The 25,398-nt window shown below is 48.7% G+C and overlaps 11 non-coding genes and 3 pseudogenes across 11 annotated transcripts; all 14 read left to right on the top strand.

Moving 5' to 3' along the window:
- The first annotated feature begins 1,072 nt into the window (after positions 1 to 1,072).
- On the top strand, positions 1,073 to 1,263 carry LOC142266702 (U2 spliceosomal RNA). Its single transcript, XR_012732724.1, has one exon. It is a non-coding gene; the product is annotated as a U2 spliceosomal RNA (small nuclear RNA).
- A 1,387-nt stretch (positions 1,264 to 2,650) lies between these two features.
- On the top strand, positions 2,651 to 2,754 carry LOC142266728 (U2 spliceosomal RNA; annotated as a pseudogene).
- Positions 2,755 to 8,183: 5,429 nt separating this feature from the next.
- LOC142266719 (U2 spliceosomal RNA) lies at positions 8,184 to 8,387 on the top strand (annotated as a pseudogene).
- A 1,387-nt stretch (positions 8,388 to 9,774) lies between these two features.
- Positions 9,775 to 9,965, top strand: LOC142266704 (U2 spliceosomal RNA). Its single transcript, XR_012732726.1, has one exon. It is a non-coding gene; the product is annotated as a U2 spliceosomal RNA (small nuclear RNA).
- Positions 9,966 to 11,352: 1,387 nt separating this feature from the next.
- LOC142266705 (U2 spliceosomal RNA) lies at positions 11,353 to 11,543 on the top strand. Its single transcript, XR_012732727.1, has one exon. It is a non-coding gene; the product is annotated as a U2 spliceosomal RNA (small nuclear RNA).
- A 1,387-nt stretch (positions 11,544 to 12,930) lies between these two features.
- On the top strand, positions 12,931 to 13,121 carry LOC142266706 (U2 spliceosomal RNA). The gene has a single exon (XR_012732728.1). It is a non-coding gene; the product is annotated as a U2 spliceosomal RNA (small nuclear RNA).
- A 1,387-nt stretch (positions 13,122 to 14,508) lies between these two features.
- LOC142266708 (U2 spliceosomal RNA) lies at positions 14,509 to 14,699 on the top strand. The gene has a single exon (XR_012732729.1). It is a non-coding gene; the product is annotated as a U2 spliceosomal RNA (small nuclear RNA).
- Positions 14,700 to 16,086: 1,387 nt separating this feature from the next.
- On the top strand, positions 16,087 to 16,277 carry LOC142266709 (U2 spliceosomal RNA). The gene has a single exon (XR_012732730.1). It is a non-coding gene; the product is annotated as a U2 spliceosomal RNA (small nuclear RNA).
- Positions 16,278 to 17,664: 1,387 nt separating this feature from the next.
- Positions 17,665 to 17,855, top strand: LOC142266710 (U2 spliceosomal RNA). The gene has a single exon (XR_012732731.1). It is a non-coding gene; the product is annotated as a U2 spliceosomal RNA (small nuclear RNA).
- A 1,387-nt stretch (positions 17,856 to 19,242) lies between these two features.
- LOC142266711 (U2 spliceosomal RNA) lies at positions 19,243 to 19,433 on the top strand. The gene has a single exon (XR_012732732.1). It is a non-coding gene; the product is annotated as a U2 spliceosomal RNA (small nuclear RNA).
- Positions 19,434 to 20,820: 1,387 nt separating this feature from the next.
- On the top strand, positions 20,821 to 20,962 carry LOC142266731 (U2 spliceosomal RNA; annotated as a pseudogene).
- A 697-nt stretch (positions 20,963 to 21,659) lies between these two features.
- LOC142266724 (U2 spliceosomal RNA) lies at positions 21,660 to 21,855 on the top strand. Its single transcript, XR_012732742.1, has one exon. It is a non-coding gene; the product is annotated as a U2 spliceosomal RNA (small nuclear RNA).
- A 1,387-nt stretch (positions 21,856 to 23,242) lies between these two features.
- On the top strand, positions 23,243 to 23,433 carry LOC142266712 (U2 spliceosomal RNA). Its single transcript, XR_012732733.1, has one exon. It is a non-coding gene; the product is annotated as a U2 spliceosomal RNA (small nuclear RNA).
- A 1,387-nt stretch (positions 23,434 to 24,820) lies between these two features.
- On the top strand, positions 24,821 to 25,011 carry LOC142266713 (U2 spliceosomal RNA). The gene has a single exon (XR_012732734.1). It is a non-coding gene; the product is annotated as a U2 spliceosomal RNA (small nuclear RNA).
- The last annotated feature ends 387 nt before the right edge of the window (positions 25,012 to 25,398 follow it).

Here is a 25,398-nt window from a genome sequence, read left to right on the forward strand (position 1 = left end):
CAGGTGTGATAACATCTAGAATTGGCATCTGGTGCGATCTCTCCGCTTCCACTCCAAAGAAAGTTACCTGTTTATTCCTATCATGCATTGGTTTTTGGGGTTTTCTTTGAGTAATGATGATCTCTTTAGTAGTCTGTTGGCGCCCTCTCCTGGAGGAATAGTTTGCTTGCTCTTGGACATTCTAAAAGAGAGGTCATGATAGACATTGAGCTTCTGAGCTCAATTGGGGACAGTCATGGGTGATGAATGTTTGCAACCTACTGCGAAGCCTCATACCGCAATATAAGGAACGTCAAATACTAAGAAAGGGCGGCCTATGAAAGAATTACTACTTTCAATAAGTACACTTAAACGGCTAATTGGGAATAGAAAAACTGTAAAAAGCCCTCTGAGAAAGCCCCCCTCTAACCTTTGATAGTAAGCTTTTCTGTAGTCTGCCTGTTGATGTATTTTCCGTTTGAACTGTGCACAACATGAAGAGACGGAACACTGGCGGCTTGTCACAATGCCCCCCGATGACATCACAATAGCGCTGCTGCCTAGAAAACAAGCTGCGCAGAAGAAGTTGTTCTTTGGGTGGGAGGGTGGGCTAGTGGAAGGAGGGGGCAATCTCTTTTTTTCCCGGGTGGTAGGGGGATGACAGGAGAAGGGAAGCGGGTGGTGAGAAAGGTACAGAGGGCAGGGTTTGGGGGCTGGGAAGGAAAGGGAAAAGATTAGGGTTTGGGGATGATGAAAGGGCTTTCTACGGGTAAGGATGGCAAAGGGTGGCAGTGACGGAAAGTCAGGCAACCTGTCCTGTCCGTCTTTTTGTATCGTGAATTGGAAAGACTGCAAGGGGGAGGGGAGTTGCTTGCGCCCTAAAGGAGGAGTTATTCAGATTCATTGCAGTGGGCGGCGGCTGCAAAACGCACCATTCTTCTTGTTTTGGCTCTGCAAAGCAGCCTTTTCAAGGGTTGGCTTGGGTGACAAAATGTCTTGTGTAGGCGTGGGTTTGTCTCCCTCTCGCTCTCTCTCCCTAAGATGTGTCCGGCATAGGCCAGGGTGCCACTCGAGGCCCAAACCAATTCTGGTTATCGCTTCTCGGCCTTTTGGCTAAGATCAAGTGTAGTATCTGTTCTTATCAGTTTAATATCTGATACGTCCCCTATCTGGGGACCATATATTAAATGGATTTTTAGAACAGGGAGATGGAAAAAGAGCTTGCTCTGTCCACTCCACGCATTGACCTGGTATTGCAGTACCTCCAGGAACGGTGCACCCCTTCTTAACCCAGTTTCCAAAAGCAGAACTCAATTCACCTGATTCATATTAGCCCGATTTAATGAATTGGAAGAAAGCATACGTCTTCATATGCACCTCAATTTGGCCCATTCACTTTTCACACTTCCTCCTTTTGTTTTTTATCTTTCACACTTTTGACTTTCTTTATTCATCCAAATAGCAAACTCATCACCACTCAACCTGACCAACTCGGCTATGTCCCCGTGCTGCAGTTCTCTGTCTTATCTAGATCATTTGCAATTGAATGGAATAGATCCCTTTTGGACAAAGTGGATTCACCTGCTGCTGCAGTGACCACAGGTGTGATAACATCTAGAATTGGCATCTGGTGCGATCTCTCCGCTTCCACTCCAAAGAAAGTTACCTGTTTATTCCTATCATGCATTGGTTTTTGGGGTTTTCTTTGAGTAATGATGATCTCTTTAGTAGTCTGTTGGCGCCCTCTCCTGGAGGAATAGTTTGCTTGCTCTTGGACATTCTAAAAGAGAGGTCATGATAGACATTGAGCTTCTGAGCTCAATTGGGGACAGTCATGGGTGATGAATGTTTGCAACCTACTGCGAAGCCTCATACCGCAATATAAGGAACGTCAAATACTAAGAAAGGGCGGCCTATGAAAGAATTACTACTTTCAATAAGTACACTTAAACGGCTAATTGGGAATAGAAAAACTGTAAAAAGCCCTCTGAGAAAGCCCCCCTCTAACCTTTGATAGTAAGCTTTTCTGTAGTCTGCCTGTTGATGTATTTTCCGTTTGAACTGTGCACAACATGAAGAGACGGAACACTGGCGGCTTGTCACAATGCCCCCCGATGACATCACAATAGCGCTGCTGCCTAGAAAACAAGCTGCGCAGAAGAAGTTGTTCTTTGGGTGGGAGGGTGGGCTAGTGGAAGGAGGGGGCAATCTCTTTTTTTCCCGGGTGGTAGGGGGATGACAGGAGAAGGGAAGCGGGTGGTGAGAAAGGTACAGAGGGCAGGGTTTGGGGGCTGGGAAGGAAAGGGAAAAGATTAGGGTTTGGGGATGATGAAAGGGCTTTCTACGGGTAAGGATGGCAAAGGGTGGCAGTGACGGAAAGTCAGGCAACCTGTCCTGTCCGTCTTTTTGTATCGTGAATTGGAAAGACTGCAAGGGGGAGGGGAGTTGCTTGCGCCCTAAAGGAGGAGTTATTCAGATTCATTGCAGTGGGCGGCGGCTGCAAAACGCACCATTCTTCTTGTTTTGGCTCTGCAAAGCAGCCTTTTCAAGGGTTGGCTTGGGTGACAAAATGTCTTGTGTAGGCGTGGGTTTGTCTCCCTCTCGCTCTCTCTCCCTAAGATGTGTCCGGCATAGGCCAGGGTGCCACTCGAGGCCCAAACCAATTCTGGTTATCGCTTCTCGGCCTTTTGGCTAAGATCAAGTGTAGTATCTGTTCTTATCAGAACAAACTGAGCTAGCTACACTTGACGAGATACGATCAGGGAGACAAGCTCCGAAGCCCAGCCGAGACCGAAAGAGGGAGATCGGACGGAAGAAGAGCTTGGCAGAAAGAAGCAAGAAGACGAAGGCTCGGAGAAGACTTGGGGAGACCAGAGGAACTTCGAGGAGGAACACAGCGGGAGAAGACACCCGGAGAAGAATCCAAGATCCAGCTCCGGGAACTCAAGCAGGAACCAGCCATGGCAAGCAAGCCAGAGAAGGCAGCCAGGAAGGCTCAGGACCCAGGGACCTCCAGGAAGGCTCATCCAGAGGCTTCTTCGGCCCAAGAGGCCCCTACCTCCGACGCCAGCCAGCCGGAGGGAGCCCGGACGCCGCCTGAAAAGGCTCCAACCCTGGAGCCTTGGATGCGGCAGACGGTCGCCCTGAAGCTAAAGGCGGTGGATGGTAGGTTGCCGGACATGTCCAGCGACGTGTTCTGCAAGAAGATGATTCTGGATCAGGGCTTCTCCAGGGCGGAAACCCTGAGTGTCCAGACCTTCATGACTGGCATTTTTCTGGTAACCTTTGCCACGGTGAATGCCTGCAGGAGATACTGGGAGGCGATGAACGCAGCGATGCCGGACTCCCCTTTTCATTCTTTTTTAGGATCCTGTCCTATACAGAGGGATGAGAAGAGGATCACGGTCTCCATGCGGAACCCGCACACCCCAGGAAGAGACATCTCCACGTTCCTGGGACGTCTCTGCACAGTGGTGAGGGAGCCATCCCACATCCTTAACGGCAACGGATTCTGGACGGGTAAGTGGTCAGTAACCGTTCGACTCTACAGGGAACCAGCATCCGAGGATGGTCTCCAGCACCTGCCCCCGACATTCTCTCTGGGAAACTCCTATGGTCTCATCTACTACCCGGACATGCCACACAACTGCAGGAAGTGTGGCGGGAAAGGGCATTCGATGAAGACCTGCAAGGAGGACGCCTGCAGGGTTTGCCGGGTGACAGGACACAGCTCCAAGGACTGCCCAAAGAAGAAGACTTGCAACCTATGTGGACAGGCGGACCACCTTTACAAGGACTGCCCACAGCGGGAGAAATCCTGGGCAAGGGTTGCCGCGGCGACCCAGTATCGGGTAGTCACAGCTTCGTCGACCAAGGCAGCTACGACCAAGGCCACAGAGGCCAAGGACAAGGCGGCCAAGAACCCGGCGACCGTGGCTCCAGCCGATGCCCCAGCAGCCACGGAGTCCAGGGAAAAGAAGGGTAAGAAAACTGCTGCCCCCTCCCTGGTCCCCCCCCCTGTCACCCCTGTCCAAACCCCTCCCCCCCCGGCCAACCCTACTGAGGATTCCACTACCTCCACCTCATTTCCCTACTCCTCAGCTGGTCTCCTCACCCCCCCCCCAAAGCCCACTCTCCCTCCCCAGACCATGAGAGCAGAGGGCCTCAGCACTCTTGCACTTTTCACCGAGGAGGATTTTCCAGCTCTTGTCTCCTCAGGTACAGGCCAAAGGAAAAGGAAGGTGGAAGATAGTCCTGTCGCAGAACCTTCCAAGCTGTTCATTGTGGACCTTAACCCACCCCAGGAAGAGGAGGATGGCCTCCTCCCAGAACCGGACGTGTTGGAGCAGATGGTGGAGTCCCTTGTGGCCGAAGAAGAAATGGAGGAGTCGGAAGCCACTGAGGCACCATCCCTGCTTGATCAGCTAGCAGAAGAGGGTCTGCTGGAGATACCCTTACCAGCAGGTGCCAAAGAGGAAGAACCGCCCGACCGGAGTGGTAACTAAGGCACACCGCCTGCTCTAACTTTCTCTTTCCTCCAATGACTGCTAACATTAACATCTTTTCCATTAATGTTAGGAGCATCAGAGACAAGTTCCGACGTCAGACAATTTTTGCGCTCCTTAACACTCAGTCTAGTGATGTATTTTTCCTGCAGGAATGCTCCCTTCCCTCCTCTAGGTCCTTCAACCATCTGGCCAGGGAGTGGACCCATGGCCCATCCTACTGGTCTGGCGGGGGCGACTGTAGGTCCGCGGGGGTCGCCGTGCTGATCAGGGGAAGCGCCTTCACATTGGACTCTGTTCAGGAAATCGTCTGCGGCAGGTTACTGCTCGTGGATGGCACCTGGGCGGGAGAACCTGTCAGGTTCATCAATGTGTATGCTTCTCCTGTGAAGAGCGATCGACTGGAGCTCCTCCAAGCCCTGCGCCCTCAGCTCGCTACCGCCAGGACGGTAGTGATGGCCGGGGATTTCAACTGCCCGATTGAGGAGGATGGACGCAGTTCTGGAACGGCTGCCAAGTTGGACGTCACATCCAAACTGCTCATTGAGATGGTGACCGAAGCCTCTCTTGTGGACGTTGTTGGCTCCATCGGACACGGATCCGTGAACTATTCATGGTGCCGATCCGATGGCTCGCTGCGTTCCAGGATTGACTTTGTGTTTACCTCTCGGGCGGTTGGGCGGAGTGGGCACTCGATGGTCCCCTGCTTCTTCTCTGACCACAGAGCCATTCACTTTCAAGGTGTGCTGGGCCATGGCTTCCCCATTGGCCCGGGCTCCTGGAAGCTGAACTGCTCTCTGCTGGAAAAGGGTGAGATTCTGGAGGAGCTTAGAGCTGCCTACTCCACGTGGCGGGCCTACAAGGCGGGCTTCCAGTCTGTTTCTGACTGGTGGGAATACGTTAAACTCGAGTTCCGTTTCTTCTTTCAGGCAAAGAGTCAACAACAGGCGTGTCTGAAGAGGAGGGACTTCAGGAGACTCCAGCGTGAGCTGCGTTCCCTGCAGGACCTTCTTCGATGCGGCTGGGACGTGAGAGAGGAGCTGGAGGAGACTAAGAGGAGCCTGAAAAGGCACTTCGAGGAGGAGTCCGAGCGAATTGTCTTCCGTTCCAAAGTGGAGAACCTGGAGAAGGGTGAGAAATGTAACTCGTTCTTTTTCAGGAAACTCCACGCCGGTCACACGCCCATGAATGAACTACGAGACGAGAGTGGAAACATGCGACGCGGGAAAGAGAACGTGATGAAGGTCGTCAGCGACTTCTACAGCGAACTCTACGCCCGCAAGACTACTGACCCCGAGGCCGCCGATAAGTTCCTGTCAGGTATCACTAACCATCTTGACCCTGCAGACGCGGCGGCCATGGATGTTCCTCTGACGGTGGACGAGCTGCTCTCGGCCGCCAAATCCTTTAGTTCTGGCAGGACACCGGGCAGTGACGGCCTCCCAGCAGAGCTCTATGTAGCGCTGGGAGACCTAATCTGTCCGGACCTGTTAGGGCTGTATGAGGAGATGGTGGTGGAGGGCAGAATGCCTCCATCTCTGAGGGAAGGAATGGTCACGATCCTGTACAAGCGTAAAGGAGAGAGGTGCGACCTGAAGAATTGGCGTCCCATCACCCTTCTGAACGTCGACTACAAGATCCTGGCCAAGACGATGGCAACGAGATTGAAGACTGTTATCGGACGGATCATCCACCCGGATCAGACCTGCGGCATCCCCGGACGTCGCATCGCAGACAGCCTGGCTCTCATGCGGGACACGGTCGAGTACATCAAAGCCCGCCGGGTGCACGCAGCCCTGATCTCGTTGGATCAGGAAAAGGCCTTCGACCGTGTTTCCCATGAGTTCCTGGGCAAAGCTCTGCACAGGTTAGGTTTGGGTAACATGTTTTGCTTGTATGTCCAACTAATGTATTTTGATATTCACAGCTCGGTGTTGGTGAACGGCTGGAAGACTGACCCCTTCCCGGTCCTCTCAGGGGTCAGACAAGGCTGTCCTCTGTCACCTCTTCTTTTTGTTTGTGTTATAGAACTCTTTGCAGAGGCTATCCGGCGGAATGGAGAGATCAGAGGGATCACCGCACCAGGACCAGAACGCTTCGAGGTCAAGTGCTCGCTCTACATGGACGACGTGACCGTCTTCTGCGCGGACCGGCGCTCAGTCGACACCCTCGTCCAGACCTGTGAGACCTTCGGACGGGCTTCGGGAGCCAAAGTCAACTGCGGGAAGTCGGAAGCCATGCTCTTCGGGGACTGGCAGCCGGCCTCTTCCGCCCCCTTCCCTTTCAGCATCCAGCCGGAGTTCATCAAGGTTCTTGGAGTCTGGTTCGGGAAGGAAGGAGCAGCCCTCAAGTCCTGGGAGGAACGCTTGACCAAGATCACCCAACGGATCGGTCTGTGGAGCCTCAGACGCCTCACCTGTGAGGGCAAAGCACTGGTCCTGCGTAACGAGGTACTGCCCGTGCTGCAGTACACGGCCCAGGCCTGGCCCCCCCTTGCCACCGTGTGCAGGGCCATTACCAGGACGGTGTTTCGTTTTGTCTGGGGATCCAAGATGGACAGAGTAAAGCGGAGCATCATGTACAAGGATCCTCGCAAGGGTGGGAAGGGCGTACCCGATATCCCCACCCTCCTGCGATCCTCCTTCGTATGTGACTGCGTTCGCCGAACTCTGCGAGTCAAGAGAGGTTCCGCGGGTGGGTCCATGTCTCGCTTCTTCCTGCTCCCCCTTTGGAGACGGTTAGGCTGGGACAAGTGGGACAGCTCCTTCCCCTACAACTGGACGGCGCCATGGTTCTACGGAGACGTGGTTCGGTTTGTGAGGGAACACCAACTGGAGGGACTCAAGCCTGATTTGTGGAAGCCAAAGACTATCCACAAACTCATCAGAGCCAAGGACGAAATGGAGAACATTCCAGGACTTCATCACGACACACTGGAGACTGTTTGGACAAACGTGTCATCGGCTGGATTGACCAACGGGCACAAGGACTTGTCATGGATGGCGATACAGGGCGGACTGCCCGTCCGGTCATTCATGCACGCCCGGAACCTGTGCAAAACCCGGTACTGCCCAAGGTGCCCCTTCGTGGAGGAAACATCGCTGCACGCCTTTTGGGACTGCCGTTTCGCACAGCGCCTGTTGGTTGCCCTGGAGGATGACCTGAGGAACTCCGTCCCCAGAGGGAGCCTATCGTACCATTCCGTACTTTATGGACTCTTCCCTGGGACTCACACCGTTGGAGCCATCCAGGAGGCTTGGCGCCTTATGAACTGCTTTAAGGACGCTATTTGGGTCGCCAGGAACCGGCTCATCTTGAAGAGGGAGAGGATGTCTATCCAGGATTGCCGCAGGCTGATCCACAGCCTGCTCAGAGACTATTCCATCATGGACAGTCCGGACGACAGCGCCGAGGAGGAGGTTTAGACCTCTTCCATGCCCCCTCCCTCCTTTTCCCGTTATGTGCGTCTTTCAATAAAGCTTCGGGCCTGTGATTTCCCCACCCTATCCCCCTTTTCCCCTACCCCCATCCCCCAATCGCCGGTTCGTCGTTATTTATTGTCTAACTTTTTCTTTCAGCTTGAGTGTTATGGATAAGCATAGGAGTGTGATGTATAGTTTAGTGCGTCGTACTCTATGGCTATGTAAGAAGGATTGTATAGTTCTGTGTGTACGGGGCTGCGGCACTGTACACGGTTTGTTACCTTTTTGTGAGTAGTGCATGATAATAAAGATGCTGTTAAATCAAAAATCTGTTCTTATCAGTTTAATATCTGATACGTCCCCTATCTGGGGACCATATATTAAATGGATTTTTAGAACAGGGAGATGGAAAAAGAGCTTGCTCTGTCCACTCCACGCATTGACCTGGTATTGCAGTACCTCCAGGAACGGTGCACCCCTTCTTAACCCAGTTTCCAAAAGCAGAACTCAATTCACCTGATTCATATTAGCCCGATTTAATGAATTGGAAGAAAGCATACGTCTTCATATGCACCTCAATTTGGCCCATTCACTTTTCACACTTCCTCCTTTTGTTTTTTATCTTTCACACTTTTGACTTTCTTTATTCATCCAAATAGCAAACTCATCACCACTCAACCTGACCAACTCGGCTATGTCCCCGTGCTGCAGTTCTCTGTCTTATCTAGATCATTTGCAATTGAATGGAATAGATCCCTTTTGGACAAAGTGGATTCACCTGCTGCTGCAGTGACCACAGGTGTGATAACATCTAGAATTGGCATCTGGTGCGATCTCTCCGCTTCCACTCCAAAGAAAGTTACCTGTTTATTCCTATCATGCATTGGTTTTTGGGGTTTTCTTTGAGTAATGATGATCTCTTTAGTAGTCTGTTGGCGCCCTCTCCTGGAGGAATAGTTTGCTTGCTCTTGGACATTCTAAAAGAGAGGTCATGATAGACATTGAGCTTCTGAGCTCAATTGGGGACAGTCATGGGTGATGAATGTTTGCAACCTACTGCGAAGCCTCATACCGCAATATAAGGAACGTCAAATACTAAGAAAGGGCGGCCTATGAAAGAATTACTACTTTCAATAAGTACACTTAAACGGCTAATTGGGAATAGAAAAACTGTAAAAAGCCCTCTGAGAAAGCCCCCCTCTAACCTTTGATAGTAAGCTTTTCTGTAGTCTGCCTGTTGATGTATTTTCCGTTTGAACTGTGCACAACATGAAGAGACGGAACACTGGCGGCTTGTCACAATGCCCCCCGATGACATCACAATAGCGCTGCTGCCTAGAAAACAAGCTGCGCAGAAGAAGTTGTTCTTTGGGTGGGAGGGTGGGCTAGTGGAAGGAGGGGGCAATCTCTTTTTTTCCCGGGTGGTAGGGGGATGACAGGAGAAGGGAAGCGGGTGGTGAGAAAGGTACAGAGGGCAGGGTTTGGGGGCTGGGAAGGAAAGGGAAAAGATTAGGGTTTGGGGATGATGAAAGGGCTTTCTACGGGTAAGGATGGCAAAGGGTGGCAGTGACGGAAAGTCAGGCAACCTGTCCTGTCCGTCTTTTTGTATCGTGAATTGGAAAGACTGCAAGGGGGAGGGGAGTTGCTTGCGCCCTAAAGGAGGAGTTATTCAGATTCATTGCAGTGGGCGGCGGCTGCAAAACGCACCATTCTTCTTGTTTTGGCTCTGCAAAGCAGCCTTTTCAAGGGTTGGCTTGGGTGACAAAATGTCTTGTGTAGGCGTGGGTTTGTCTCCCTCTCGCTCTCTCTCCCTAAGATGTGTCCGGCATAGGCCAGGGTGCCACTCGAGGCCCAAACCAATTCTGGTTATCGCTTCTCGGCCTTTTGGCTAAGATCAAGTGTAGTATCTGTTCTTATCAGTTTAATATCTGATACGTCCCCTATCTGGGGACCATATATTAAATGGATTTTTAGAACAGGGAGATGGAAAAAGAGCTTGCTCTGTCCACTCCACGCATTGACCTGGTATTGCAGTACCTCCAGGAACGGTGCACCCCTTCTTAACCCAGTTTCCAAAAGCAGAACTCAATTCACCTGATTCATATTAGCCCGATTTAATGAATTGGAAGAAAGCATACGTCTTCATATGCACCTCAATTTGGCCCATTCACTTTTCACACTTCCTCCTTTTGTTTTTTATCTTTCACACTTTTGACTTTCTTTATTCATCCAAATAGCAAACTCATCACCACTCAACCTGACCAACTCGGCTATGTCCCCGTGCTGCAGTTCTCTGTCTTATCTAGATCATTTGCAATTGAATGGAATAGATCCCTTTTGGACAAAGTGGATTCACCTGCTGCTGCAGTGACCACAGGTGTGATAACATCTAGAATTGGCATCTGGTGCGATCTCTCCGCTTCCACTCCAAAGAAAGTTACCTGTTTATTCCTATCATGCATTGGTTTTTGGGGTTTTCTTTGAGTAATGATGATCTCTTTAGTAGTCTGTTGGCGCCCTCTCCTGGAGGAATAGTTTGCTTGCTCTTGGACATTCTAAAAGAGAGGTCATGATAGACATTGAGCTTCTGAGCTCAATTGGGGACAGTCATGGGTGATGAATGTTTGCAACCTACTGCGAAGCCTCATACCGCAATATAAGGAACGTCAAATACTAAGAAAGGGCGGCCTATGAAAGAATTACTACTTTCAATAAGTACACTTAAACGGCTAATTGGGAATAGAAAAACTGTAAAAAGCCCTCTGAGAAAGCCCCCCTCTAACCTTTGATAGTAAGCTTTTCTGTAGTCTGCCTGTTGATGTATTTTCCGTTTGAACTGTGCACAACATGAAGAGACGGAACACTGGCGGCTTGTCACAATGCCCCCCGATGACATCACAATAGCGCTGCTGCCTAGAAAACAAGCTGCGCAGAAGAAGTTGTTCTTTGGGTGGGAGGGTGGGCTAGTGGAAGGAGGGGGCAATCTCTTTTTTTCCCGGGTGGTAGGGGGATGACAGGAGAAGGGAAGCGGGTGGTGAGAAAGGTACAGAGGGCAGGGTTTGGGGGCTGGGAAGGAAAGGGAAAAGATTAGGGTTTGGGGATGATGAAAGGGCTTTCTACGGGTAAGGATGGCAAAGGGTGGCAGTGACGGAAAGTCAGGCAACCTGTCCTGTCCGTCTTTTTGTATCGTGAATTGGAAAGACTGCAAGGGGGAGGGGAGTTGCTTGCGCCCTAAAGGAGGAGTTATTCAGATTCATTGCAGTGGGCGGCGGCTGCAAAACGCACCATTCTTCTTGTTTTGGCTCTGCAAAGCAGCCTTTTCAAGGGTTGGCTTGGGTGACAAAATGTCTTGTGTAGGCGTGGGTTTGTCTCCCTCTCGCTCTCTCTCCCTAAGATGTGTCCGGCATAGGCCAGGGTGCCACTCGAGGCCCAAACCAATTCTGGTTATCGCTTCTCGGCCTTTTGGCTAAGATCAAGTGTAGTATCTGTTCTTATCAGTTTAATATCTGATACGTCCCCTATCTGGGGACCATATATTAAATGGATTTTTAGAACAGGGAGATGGAAAAAGAGCTTGCTCTGTCCACTCCACGCATTGACCTGGTATTGCAGTACCTCCAGGAACGGTGCACCCCTTCTTAACCCAGTTTCCAAAAGCAGAACTCAATTCACCTGATTCATATTAGCCCGATTTAATGAATTGGAAGAAAGCATACGTCTTCATATGCACCTCAATTTGGCCCATTCACTTTTCACACTTCCTCCTTTTGTTTTTTATCTTTCACACTTTTGACTTTCTTTATTCATCCAAATAGCAAACTCATCACCACTCAACCTGACCAACTCGGCTATGTCCCCGTGCTGCAGTTCTCTGTCTTATCTAGATCATTTGCAATTGAATGGAATAGATCCCTTTTGGACAAAGTGGATTCACCTGCTGCTGCAGTGACCACAGGTGTGATAACATCTAGAATTGGCATCTGGTGCGATCTCTCCGCTTCCACTCCAAAGAAAGTTACCTGTTTATTCCTATCATGCATTGGTTTTTGGGGTTTTCTTTGAGTAATGATGATCTCTTTAGTAGTCTGTTGGCGCCCTCTCCTGGAGGAATAGTTTGCTTGCTCTTGGACATTCTAAAAGAGAGGTCATGATAGACATTGAGCTTCTGAGCTCAATTGGGGACAGTCATGGGTGATGAATGTTTGCAACCTACTGCGAAGCCTCATACCGCAATATAAGGAACGTCAAATACTAAGAAAGGGCGGCCTATGAAAGAATTACTACTTTCAATAAGTACACTTAAACGGCTAATTGGGAATAGAAAAACTGTAAAAAGCCCTCTGAGAAAGCCCCCCTCTAACCTTTGATAGTAAGCTTTTCTGTAGTCTGCCTGTTGATGTATTTTCCGTTTGAACTGTGCACAACATGAAGAGACGGAACACTGGCGGCTTGTCACAATGCCCCCCGATGACATCACAATAGCGCTGCTGCCTAGAAAACAAGCTGCGCAGAAGAAGTTGTTCTTTGGGTGGGAGGGTGGGCTAGTGGAAGGAGGGGGCAATCTCTTTTTTTCCCGGGTGGTAGGGGGATGACAGGAGAAGGGAAGCGGGTGGTGAGAAAGGTACAGAGGGCAGGGTTTGGGGGCTGGGAAGGAAAGGGAAAAGATTAGGGTTTGGGGATGATGAAAGGGCTTTCTACGGGTAAGGATGGCAAAGGGTGGCAGTGACGGAAAGTCAGGCAACCTGTCCTGTCCGTCTTTTTGTATCGTGAATTGGAAAGACTGCAAGGGGGAGGGGAGTTGCTTGCGCCCTAAAGGAGGAGTTATTCAGATTCATTGCAGTGGGCGGCGGCTGCAAAACGCACCATTCTTCTTGTTTTGGCTCTGCAAAGCAGCCTTTTCAAGGGTTGGCTTGGGTGACAAAATGTCTTGTGTAGGCGTGGGTTTGTCTCCCTCTCGCTCTCTCTCCCTAAGATGTGTCCGGCATAGGCCAGGGTGCCACTCGAGGCCCAAACCAATTCTGGTTATCGCTTCTCGGCCTTTTGGCTAAGATCAAGTGTAGTATCTGTTCTTATCAGTTTAATATCTGATACGTCCCCTATCTGGGGACCATATATTAAATGGATTTTTAGAACAGGGAGATGGAAAAAGAGCTTGCTCTGTCCACTCCACGCATTGACCTGGTATTGCAGTACCTCCAGGAACGGTGCACCCCTTCTTAACCCAGTTTCCAAAAGCAGAACTCAATTCACCTGATTCATATTAGCCCGATTTAATGAATTGGAAGAAAGCATACGTCTTCATATGCACCTCAATTTGGCCCATTCACTTTTCACACTTCCTCCTTTTGTTTTTTATCTTTCACACTTTTGACTTTCTTTATTCATTCAAATAGCAAACTCATCACCACTCAACCTGACCAACTCGGCTATGTCCCCGTGCTGCAGTTCTCTGTCTTATCTAGATCATTTGCAATTGAATGGAATAGATCCCTTTTGGACAAAGTGGATTCACCTGCTGCTGCAGTGACCACAGGTGTGATAACATCTAGAATTGGCATCTGGTGCGATCTCTCCGCTTCCACTCCAAAGAAAGTTACCTGTTTATTCCTATCATGCATTGGTTTTTGGGGTTTTCTTTGAGTAATGATGATCTCTTTAGTAGTCTGTTGGCGCCCTCTCCTGGAGGAATAGTTTGCTTGCTCTTGGACATTCTAAAAGAGAGGTCATGATAGACATTGAGCTTCTGAGCTCAATTGGGGACAGTCATGGGTGATGAATGTTTGCAACCTACTGCGAAGCCTCATACCGCAATATAAGGAACGTCAAATACTAAGAAAGGGCGGCCTATGAAAGAATTACTACTTTCAATAAGTACACTTAAACGGCTAATTGGGAATAGAAAAACTGTAAAAAGCCCTCTGAGAAAGCCCCCCTCTAACCTTTGATAGTAAGCTTTTCTGTAGTCTGCCTGTTGATGTATTTTCCGTTTGAACTGTGCACAACATGAAGAGACGGAACACTGGCGGCTTGTCACAATGCCCCCCGATGACATCACAATAGCGCTGCTGCCTAGAAAACAAGCTGCGCAGAAGAAGTTGTTCTTTGGGTGGGAGGGTGGGCTAGTGGAAGGAGGGGGCAATCTCTTTTTTTCCCGGGTGGTAGGGGGATGACAGGAGAAGGGAAGCGGGTGGTGAGAAAGGTACAGAGGGCAGGGTTTGGGGGCTGGGAAGGAAAGGGAAAAGATTAGGGTTTGGGGATGATGAAAGGGCTTTCTACGGGTAAGGATGGCAAAGGGTGGCAGTGACGGAAAGTCAGGCAACCTGTCCTGTCCGTCTTTTTGTATCGTGAATTGGAAAGACTGCAAGGGGGAGGGGAGTTGCTTGCGCCCTAAAGGAGGAGTTATTCAGATTCATTGCAGTGGGCGGCGGCTGCAAAACGCACCATTCTTCTTGTTTTGGCTCTGCAAAGCAGCCTTTTCAAGGGTTGGCTTGGGTGACAAAATGTCTTGTGTAGGCGTGGGTTTGTCTCCCTCTCGCTCTCTCTCCCTAAGATGTGTCCGGCATAGGCCAGGGTGCCACTCGAGGCCCAAACCAATTCTGGTTATCGCTTCTCGGCCTTTTGGCTAAGATCAAGTGTAGTATCTGTTCTTATCAGTTTAATATCTGATACGTCCCCTATCTGGGGACCATATATTAAATGGATTTTTAGAACAGGGAGATGGAAAAAGAGCTTGCTCTGTCCACTCCACGCATTGACCTGGTATTGCAGTACCTCCAGGAACGGTGCACCCCTTCTTAACCCAGTTTCCAAAAGCAGAACTCAATTCACCTGATTCATATTAGCCCGATTTAATGAATTGGAAGAAAGCATACGTCTTCATATGCACCTCAATTTGGCCCATTCACTTTTCACACTTCCTCCTTTTGTTTTTTATCTTTCACACTTTTGACTTTCTTTATTCATCCAAATAGCAAACTCATCACCACTCAACCTGACCAACTCGGCTATGTCCCCGTGCTGCAGTTCTCTGTCTTATCTAGATCATTTGCAATTGAATGGAATAGATCCCTTTTGGACAAAGTGGATTCACCTGCTGCTGCAGTGACCACAGGTGTGATAACATCTAGAATTGGCATCTGGTGCGATCTCTCCGCTTCCACTCCAAAGAAAGTTACCTGTTTATTCCTATCATGCATTGGTTTTTGGGGTTTTCTTTGAGTAATGATGATCTCTTTAGTAGTCTGTTGGCGCCCTCTCCTGGAGGAATAGTTTGCTTGCTCTTGGACATTCTAAAAGAGAGGTCATGATAGACATTGAGCTTCTGAGCTCAATTGGGGACAGTCATGGGTGATGAATGTTTGCAACCTACTGCGAAGCCTCATACCGCAATATAAGGAACGTCAAATACTAAGAAAGGGCGGCCTATGAAAGAATTACTACTTTCAATAAGTACACTTAAACGGCTAATTGGGAATAGAAAAACTGTAAAAAGCCCTCTGAGAAAGCCCCCCTCTAACCTTTGATAGTAAGCTTTTCTGTAGTCTGCCTGTTGATGTATTTTCCGTTTGAACTGTGCACAACATGAAGAGACGGAACACTGGCGGCTTGTCACAATGCCCCCCGATGACATCACAATAGCGCTGCTGCCTAGAAAACAAGCTGCGCAGAAGAAGTTGTTCTTTGGGTGGGAGGGTGGGCTAGTGGAAGGAGGGGGCAATCTCTTTTTTTCCCGGGTGGTAGGGGGATGACAGGAGAAGGGAAGCGGGTGGTGAGAAAGGTACAGAGGGCAGGGTTTGGGGGCTGGGAAGGAAAGGGAAAAGATTAGGGTTTGGGGATGATGAAAGGGCTTTCTACGGGTAAGGATGGCAAAGGGTGGCAGTGACGGAAAGTCAGGCAACCTGTCCTGTCCGTCTTTTTGTATCGTGAATTGGAAAGACTGCAAGGGGGAGGGGAGTTGCTTGCGCCCTAAAGGAGGAGTTATTCAGATTCATTGCAGTGGGCGGCGGCTGCAAAACGCACCATTCTTCTTGTTTTGGCTCTGCAAAGCAGCCTTTTCAAGGGTTGGCTTGGGTGACAAAATGTCTTGTGTAGGCGTGGGTTTGTCTCCCTCTCGCTCTCTCTCCCTAAGATGTGTCCGGCATAGGCCAGGGTGCCACTCGAGGCCCAAACCAATTCTGGTTATCGCTTCTCGGCCTTTTGGCTAAGATCAAGTGTAGTATCTGTTCTTATCAGTTTAATATCTGATACGTCCCCTATCTGGGGACCATATATTAAATGGATTTTTAGAACAGGGAGATGGAAAAAGAGCTTGCTCTGTCCACTCCACGCATTGACCTGGTATTGCAGTACCTCCAGGAACGGTGCACCCCTTCTTAACCCAGTTTCCAAAAGCAGAACTCAATTCACCTGATTCATATTAGCCCGATTTAATGAATTGGAAGAAAGCATACGTCTTCATATGCACCTCAATTTGGCCCATTCACTTTTCACACTTCCTCCTTTTGTTTTTTATCTTTCACACTTTTGACTTTCTTTATTCATCCAAATAGCAAACTCATCACCACTCAACCTGACCAACTCGGCTATGTCCCCGTGCTGCAGTTCTCTGTCTTATCTAGATCATTTGCAATTGAATGGAATAGATCCCTTTTGGACAAAGTGGATTCACCTGCTGCTGCAGTGACCACAGGTGTGATAACATCTAGAATTGGCATCTGGTGCGATCTCTCCGCTTCCACTCCAAAGAAAGTTACCTGTTTATTCCTATCATGCATTGGTTTTTGGGGTTTTCTTTGAGTAATGATGATCTCTTTAGTAGTCTGTTGGCGCCCTCTCCTGGAGGAATAGTTTGCTTGCTCTTGGACATTCTAAAAGAGAGGTCATGATAGACATTGAGCTTCTGAGCTCAATTGGGGACAGTCATGGGTGATGAATGTTTGCAACCTACTGCGAAGCCTCATACCGCAATATAAGGAACGTCAAATACTAAGAAAGGGCGGCCTATGAAAGAATTACTACTTTCAATAAGTACACTTAAACGGCTAATTGGGAATAGAAAAACTGTAAAAAGCCCTCTGAGAAAGCCCCCCTCTAACCTTTGATAGTAAGCTTTTCTGTAGTCTGCCTGTTGATGTATTTTCCGTTTGAACTGTGCACAACATGAAGAGACGGAACACTGGCGGCTTGTCACAATGCCCCCCGATGACATCACAATAGCGCTGCTGCCTAGAAAACAAGCTGCGCAGAAGAAGTTGTTCTTTGGGTGGGAGGGTGGGCTAGTGGAAGGAGGGGGCAATCTCTTTTTTTCCCGGGTGGTAGGGGGATGACAGGAGAAGGGAAGCGGGTGGTGAGAAAGGTACAGAGGGCAGGGTTTGGGGGCTGGGAAGGAAAGGGAAAAGATTAGGGTTTGGGGATGATGAAAGGGCTTTCTACGGGTAAGGATGGCAAAGGGTGGCAGTGACGGAAAGTCAGGCAACCTGTCCTGTCCGTCTTTTTGTATCGTGAATTGGAAAGACTGCAAGGGGGAGGGGAGTTGCTTGCGCCCTAAAGGAGGAGTTATTCAGATTCATTGCAGTGGGCGGCGGCTGCAAAACGCACCATTCTTCTTGTTTTGGCTCTGCAAAGCAGCCTTTTCAAGGGTTGGCTTGGGTGACAAAATGTCTTGTGTAGGCGTGGGTTTGTCTCCCTCTCGCTCTCTCTCCCTAAGATGTGTCCGGCATAGGCCAGGGTGCCACTCGAGGCCCAAACCAATTCTGGTTATCGCTTCTCGGCCTTTTGGCTAAGATCAAGTGTAGTATCTGTTCTTATCAGTTTAATATCTGATACGTCCCCTATCTGGGGACCATATATTAAATGGATTTTTAGAACAGGGAGATGGAAAAAGAGCTTGCTCTGTCCACTCCACGCATTGACCTGGTATTGCAGTACCTCCAGGAACGGTGCACCCCTTCTTAACCCAGTTTCCAAAAGCAGAACTCAATTCACCTGATTCATATTAGCCCGATTTAATGAATTGGAAGAAAGCATACGTCTTCATATGCACCTCAATTTGGCCCATTCACTTTTCACACTTCCTCCTTTTGTTTTTTATCTTTCACACTTTTGACTTTCTTTATTCATCCAAATAGCAAACTCATCACCACTCAACCTGACCAACTCGGCTATGTCCCCGTGCTGCAGTTCTCTGTCTTATCTAGATCATTTGCAATTGAATGGAATAGATCCCTTTTGGACAAAGTGGATTCACCTGCTGCTGCAGTGACCACAGGTGTGATAACATCTAGAATTGGCATCTGGTGCGATCTCTCCGCTTCCACTCCAAAGAAAGTTACCTGTTTATTCCTATCATGCATTGGTTTTTGGGGTTTTCTTTGAGTAATGATGATCTCTTTAGTAGTCTGTTGGCGCCCTCTCCTGGAGGAATAGTTTGCTTGCTCTTGGACATTCTAAAAGAGAGGTCATGATAGACATTGAGCTTCTGAGCTCAATTGGGGACAGTCATGGGTGATGAATGTTTGCAACCTACTGCGAAGCCTCATACCGCAATATAAGGAACGTCAAATACTAAGAAAGGGCGGCCTATGAAAGAATTACTACTTTCAATAAGTACACTTAAACGGCTAATTGGGAATAGAAAAACTGTAAAAAGCCCTCTGAGAAAGCCCCCCTCTAACCTTTGATAGTAAGCTTTTCTGTAGTCTGCCTGTTGATGTATTTTCCGTTTGAACTGTGCACAACATGAAGAGACGGAACACTGGCGGCTTGTCACAATGCCCCCCGATGACATCACAATAGCGCTGCTGCCTAGAAAACAAGCTGCGCAGAAGAAGTTGTTCTTTGGGTGGGAGGGTGGGCTAGTGGAAGGAGGGGGCAATCTCTTTTTTTCCCGGGTGGTAGGGGGATGACAGGAGAAGGGAAGCGGGTGGTGAGAAAGGTACAGAGGGCAGGGTTTGGGGGCTGGGAAGGAAAGGGAAAAGATTAGGGTTTGGGGATGATGAAAGGGCTTTCTACGGGTAAGGATGGCAAAGGGTGGCAGTGACGGAAAGTCAGGCAACCTGTCCTGTCCGTCTTTTTGTATCGTGAATTGGAAAGACTGCAAGGGGGAGGGGAGTTGCTTGCGCCCTAAAGGAGGAGTTATTCAGATTCATTGCAGTGGGCGGCGGCTGCAAAACGCACCATTCTTCTTGTTTTGGCTCTGCAAAGCAGCCTTTTCAAGGGTTGGCTTGGGTGACAAAATGTCTTGTGTAGGCGTGGGTTTGTCTCCCTCTCGCTCTCTCTCCCTAAGATGTGTCCGGCATAGGCCAGGGTGCCACTCGAGGCCCAAACCAATTCTGGTTATCGCTTCTCGGCCTTTTGGCTAAGATCAAGTGTAGTATCTGTTCTTATCAGTTTAATATCTGATACGTCCCCTATCTGGGGACCATATATTAAATGGATTTTTAGAACAGGGAGATGGAAAAAGAGCTTGCTCTGTCCACTCCACGCATTGACCTGGTATTGCAGTACCTCCAGGAACGGTGCACCCCTTCTTAACCCAGTTTCCAAAAGCAGAACTCAATTCACCTGATTCATATTAGCCCGATTTAATGAATTGGAAGAAAGCATACGTCTTCATATGCACCTCAATTTGGCCCATTCACTTTTCACACTTCCTCCTTTTGTTTTTTATCTTTCACACTTTTGACTTTCTTTATTCATCCAAATAGCAAACTCATCACCACTCAACCTGACCAACTCGGCTATGTCCCCGTGCTGCAGTTCTCTGTCTTATCTAGATCATTTGCAATTGAATGGAATAGATCCCTTTTGGACAAAGTGGATTCACCTGCTGCTGCAGTGACCACAGGTGTGATAACATCTAGAATTGGCATCTGGTGCGATCTCTCCGCTTCCACTCCAAAGAAAGTTACCTGTTTATTCCTATCATGCATTGGTTTTTGGGGTTTTCTTTGAGTAATGATGATCTCTTTAGTAGTCTGTTGGCGCCCTCTCCTGGAGGAATAGTTTGCTTGCTCTTGGACATTCTAAAAGAGAGGTCATGATAGACATTGAGCTTCTGAGCTCAATTGGGGACAGTCATGGGTGATGAATGTTTGCAACCTACTGCGAAGCCTCATACCGCAATATAAGGAACGTCAAATACTAAGAAAGGGCGGCCTATGAAAGAATTACTACTTTCAATAAGTACACTTAAACGGCTAATTGGGAATAGAAAAACTGTAAAAAGCCCTCTGAGAAAGCCCCCCTCTAACCTTTGATAGTAAGCTTTTCTGTAGTCTGCCTGTTGATGTATTTTCCGTTTGAACTGTGCACAACATGAAGAGACGGAACACTGGCGGCTTGTCACAATGCCCCCCGATGACATCACAATAGCGCTGCTGCCTAGAAAACAAGCTGCGCAGAAGAAGTTGTTCTTTGGGTGGGAGGGTGGGCTAGTGGAAGGAGGGGGCAATCTCTTTTTTTCCCGGGTGGTAGGGGGATGACAGGAGAAGGGAAGCGGGTGGTGAGAAAGGTACAGAGGGCAGGGTTTGGGGGCTGGGAAGGAAAGGGAAAAGATTAGGGTTTGGGGATGATGAAAGGGCTTTCTACGGGTAAGGATGGCAAAGGGTGGCAGTGACGGAAAGTCAGGCAACCTGTCCTGTCCGTCTTTTTGTATCGTGAATTGGAAAGACTGCAAGGGGGAGGGGAGTTGCTTGCGCCCTAAAGGAGGAGTTATTCAGATTCATTGCAGTGGGCGGCGGCTGCAAAACGCACCATTCTTCTTGTTTTGGCTCTGCAAAGCAGCCTTTTCAAGGGTTGGCTTGGGTGACAAAATGTCTTGTGTAGGCGTGGGTTTGTCTCCCTCTCGCTCTCTCTCCCTAAGATGTGTCCGGCATAGGCCAGGGTGCCACTCGAGGCCCAAACCAATTCTGGTTATCGCTTCTCGGCCTTTTGGCTAAGATCAAGTGTAGTATCGTTCGAAAAGGTGGTTTAAGGCTCCGGCCACCTTAGTACAATGATGCAATGCACACTGGAAGGTTGCACTTGTTAGTACTTTGGGAGGATAGTATATCCATCTAGAGGAAACCATGGCCCTACCAGGATTGAGGCTATTAGACTGAGTAAGTGTGGGGGTTATGGTGCAATGTGCCCCAGGAATGGACACCCTGGAGGGAGTCTGAACTTGCTAGGTTGGGACCCTGGTAAGCCTCAGACTCTGTCGCACGCCGCGCCTTGCCTATTCATACTTTCCAAGCATATTGCCCTATCCTGGCCTTCTGGCTAAGAAGGGAAATTTTTATAATCCCGGTCGGAGGTCCGGTCAGCTTTGGGCTGAGAAACCAACACCCGGTTGGAGGTCCGGGTCAGCTTTGGCTGAGAAACCAACACCCGGTTGGAGGTCCGGTTAGCCTTGGGCTGAGAAACCAACACCCGGTTGGAGGTCCGGTCAGCCTTGGGCTGAGAAACCAACACCCGGTTGGAGGTCCGGTCAGCCTTGGGCTGAGAAACTAACACCGGTTGACGGTCCGGGCAGTCTCGGCTGCGAAACCAACGACTAGTAGCTCCCTACTCCACTTGGGTAAGATGCCTCGGTGGACGCTGGGAGCAACAACAAGGCTCAACCAGGCTTCGGCTTGGGGGAGCACCGAAGATCCCTGACCCTTGCTGTGGCCTTCTGGCTCGGAGGGACGGGGTTGATTTTTGGGGATCCTCTTCTCACGGAGGGGTCCACACGAATCCTAGCCTTTGCACTGTTTTTGGTGTGACTTCGGTCATGCATTTTTGCGGTGCTTTGGAAAGCTTCATTAAATCAAAAATCTGTTCTTATCAGTTTAATATCTGATACGTCCCCTATCTGGGGACCATATATTAAATGGATTTTTAGAACAGGGAGATGGAAAAAGAGCTTGCTCTGTCCACTCCACGCATTGACCTGGTATTGCAGTACCTCCAGGAACGGTGCACCCCTTCTTAACCCAGTTTCCAAAAGCAGAACTCAATTCACCTGATTCATATTAGCCCGATTTAATGAATTGGAAGAAAGCATACGTCTTCATATGCACCTCAATTTGGCCCATTCACTTTTCACACTTCCTCCTTTTGTTTTTTATCTTTCACACTTTTGACTTTCTTTATTCATCCAAATAGCAAACTCATCACCACTCAACCTGACCAACTCGGCTATGTCCCCGTGCTGCAGTTCTCTGTCTTATCTAGATCATTTGCAATTGAATGGAATAGATCCCTTTTGGACAAAGTGGATTCACCTGCTGCTGCAGTGACCACAGGTGTGATAACATCTAGAATTGGCATCTGGTGCGATCTCTCCGCTTCCACTCCAAAGAAAGTTACCTGTTTATTCCTATCATGCATTGGTTTTTGGGGTTTTCTTTGAGTAATGATGATCTCTTTAGTAGTCTGTTGGCGCCCTCTCCTGGAGGAATAGTTTGCTTGCTCTTGGACATTCTAAAAGAGAGGTCATGATAGACATTGAGCTTCTGAGCTCAATTGGGGACAGTCATGGGTGATGAATGTTTGCAACCTACTGCGAAGCCTCATACCGCAATATAAGGAACGTCAAATACTAAGAAAGGGCGGCCTATGAAAGAATTACTACTTTCAATAAGTACACTTAAACGGCTAATTGGGAATAGAAAAACTGTAAAAAGCCCTCTGAGAAAGCCCCCCTCTAACCTTTGATAGTAAGCTTTTCTGTAGTCTGCCTGTTGATGTATTTTCCGTTTGAACTGTGCACAACATGAAGAGACGGAACACTGGCGGCTTGTCACAATGCCCCCCGATGACATCACAATAGCGCTGCTGCCTAGAAAACAAGCTGCGCAGAAGAAGTTGTTCTTTGGGTGGGAGGGTGGGCTAGTGGAAGGAGGGGGCAATCTCTTTTTTTCCCGGGTGGTAGGGGGATGACAGGAGAAGGGAAGCGGGTGGTGAGAAAGGTACAGAGGGCAGGGTTTGGGGGCTGGGAAGGAAAGGGAAAAGATTAGGGTTTGGGGATGATGAAAGGGCTTTCTACGGGTAAGGATGGCAAAGGGTGGCAGTGACGGAAAGTCAGGCAACCTGTCCTGTCCGTCTTTTTGTATCGTGAATTGGAAAGACTGCAAGGGGGAGGGGAGTTGCTTGCGCCCTAAAGGAGGAGTTATTCAGATTCATTGCAGTGGGCGGCGGCTGCAAAACGCACCATTCTTCTTGTTTTGGCTCTGCAAAGCAGCCTTTTCAAGGGTTGGCTTGGGTGACAAAATGTCTTGTGTAGGCGTGGGTTTGTCTCCCTCTCGCTCTCTCTCCCTAAGATGTGTCCGGCATAGGCCAGGGTGCCACTCGAGGCCCAAACCAATTCTGGTTATCGCTTCTCGGCCTTTTGGCTAAGATCAAGTGTAGTATCTGTTCTTATCAGTTTAATATCTGATACGTCCCCTATCTGGGGACCATATATTAAATGGATTTTTAGAACAGGGAGATGGAAAAAGAGCTTGCTCTGTCCACTCCACGCATTGACCTGGTATTGCAGTACCTCCAGGAACGGTGCACCCCTTCTTAACCCAGTTTCCAAAAGCAGAACTCAATTCACCTGATTCATATTAGCCCGATTTAATGAATTGGAAGAAAGCATACGTCTTCATATGCACCTCAATTTGGCCCATTCACTTTTCACACTTCCTCCTTTTGTTTTTTATCTTTCACACTTTTGACTTTCTTTATTCATCCAAATAGCAAACTCATCACCACTCAACCTGACCAACTCGGCTATGTCCCCGTGCTGCAGTTCTCTGTCTTATCTAGATCATTTGCAATTGAATGGAATAGATCCCTTTTGGACAAAGTGGATTCACCTGCTGCTGCAGTGACCACAGGTGTGATAACATCTAGAATTGGCATCTGGTGCGATCTCTCCGCTTCCACTCCAAAGAAAGTTACCTGTTTATTCCTATCATGCATTGGTTTTTGGGGTTTTCTTTGAGTAATGATGATCTCTTTAGTAGTCTGTTGGCGCCCTCTCCTGGAGGAATAGTTTGCTTGCTCTTGGACATTCTAAAAGAGAGGTCATGATAGACATTGAGCTTCTGAGCTCAATTGGGGACAGTCATGGGTGATGAATGTTTGCAACCTACTGCGAAGCCTCATACCGCAATATAAGGAACGTCAAATACTAAGAAAGGGCGGCCTATGAAAGAATTACTACTTTCAATAAGTACACTTAAACGGCTAATTGGGAATAGAAAAACTGTAAAAAGCCCTCTGAGAAAGCCCCCCTCTAACCTTTGATAGTAAGCTTTTCTGTAGTCTGCCTGTTGATGTATTTTCCGTTTGAACTGTGCACAACATGAAGAGACGGAACACTGGCGGCTTGTCACAATGCCCCCCGATGACATCACAATAGCGCTGCTGCCTAGAAAACAAGCTGCGCAGAAGAAGTTGTTCTTTGGGTGGGAGGGTGGGCTAGTGGAAGGAGGGGGCAATCTCTTTTTTTCCCGGGTGGTAGGGGGATGACAGGAGAAGGGAAGCGGGTGGTGAGAAAGGTACAGAGGGCAGGGTTTGGGGGCTGGGAAGGAAAGGGAAAAGATTAGGGTTTGGGGATGATGAAAGGGCTTTCTACGGGTAAGGATGGCAAAGGGTGGCAGTGACGGAAAGTCAGGCAACCTGTCCTGTCCGTCTTTTTGTATCGTGAATTGGAAAGACTGCAAGGGGGAGGGGAGTTGCTTGCGCCCTAAAGGAGGAGTTATTCAGATTCATTGCAGTGGGCGGCGGCTGCAAAACGCACCATTCTTCTTGTTTTGGCTCTGCAAAGCAGCCTTTTCAAGGGTTGGCTTGGGTGACAAAATGTCTTGTGTAGGCGTGGGTTTGTCTCCCTCTCGCTCTCTCTCCCTAAGATGTGTCCGGCATAGGCCAGGGTGCCACTCGAGGCCCAAACCAATTCTGGTTATCGCTTCTCGGCCTTTTGGCTAAGATCAAGTGTAGTATCTGTTCTTATCAGTTTAATATCTGATACGTCCCCTATCTGGGGACCATATATTAAATGGATTTTTAGAACAGGGAGATGGAAAAAGAGCTTGCTCTGTCCACTCCACGCATTGACCTGGTATTGCAGTACCTCCAGGAACGGTGCACCCCTTCTTAACCCAGTTTCCAAAAGCAGAACTCAATTCACCTGATTCATATTAGCCCGATTTAATGAATTGGAAGAAAGCATACGTCTTCATATGCACCTCAATTTGGCCCATTCACTTTTCACACTTCCTCCTTTTGTTTTTTATCTTTCACACTTTTGACTTTCTTTATTCATCCAAATAGCAAACTCATCACCACTCAACCTGACCAACTCGGCTATGTCCCCGTGCTGCAGTTCTCTGTCTTATCTAGATCATTTGCAATTGAATGGAATAGATCCCTTTTGGACAAAGTGGATTCACCTGCTGCTGCAGTGACCACAGGTGTGATAACATCTAGAATTGGCATCTGGTGCGATCTCTCCGCTTCCACTCCAAAGAAAGTTACCTGTT

The sequence above is a fragment of the Anomaloglossus baeobatrachus genome, unplaced genomic scaffold (genome assembly GCF_048569485.1).
Source record: "Anomaloglossus baeobatrachus isolate aAnoBae1 unplaced genomic scaffold, aAnoBae1.hap1 Scaffold_2906, whole genome shotgun sequence".
Lineage (NCBI taxonomy): Eukaryota > Metazoa > Chordata > Amphibia > Anura > Aromobatidae > Anomaloglossus > Anomaloglossus baeobatrachus.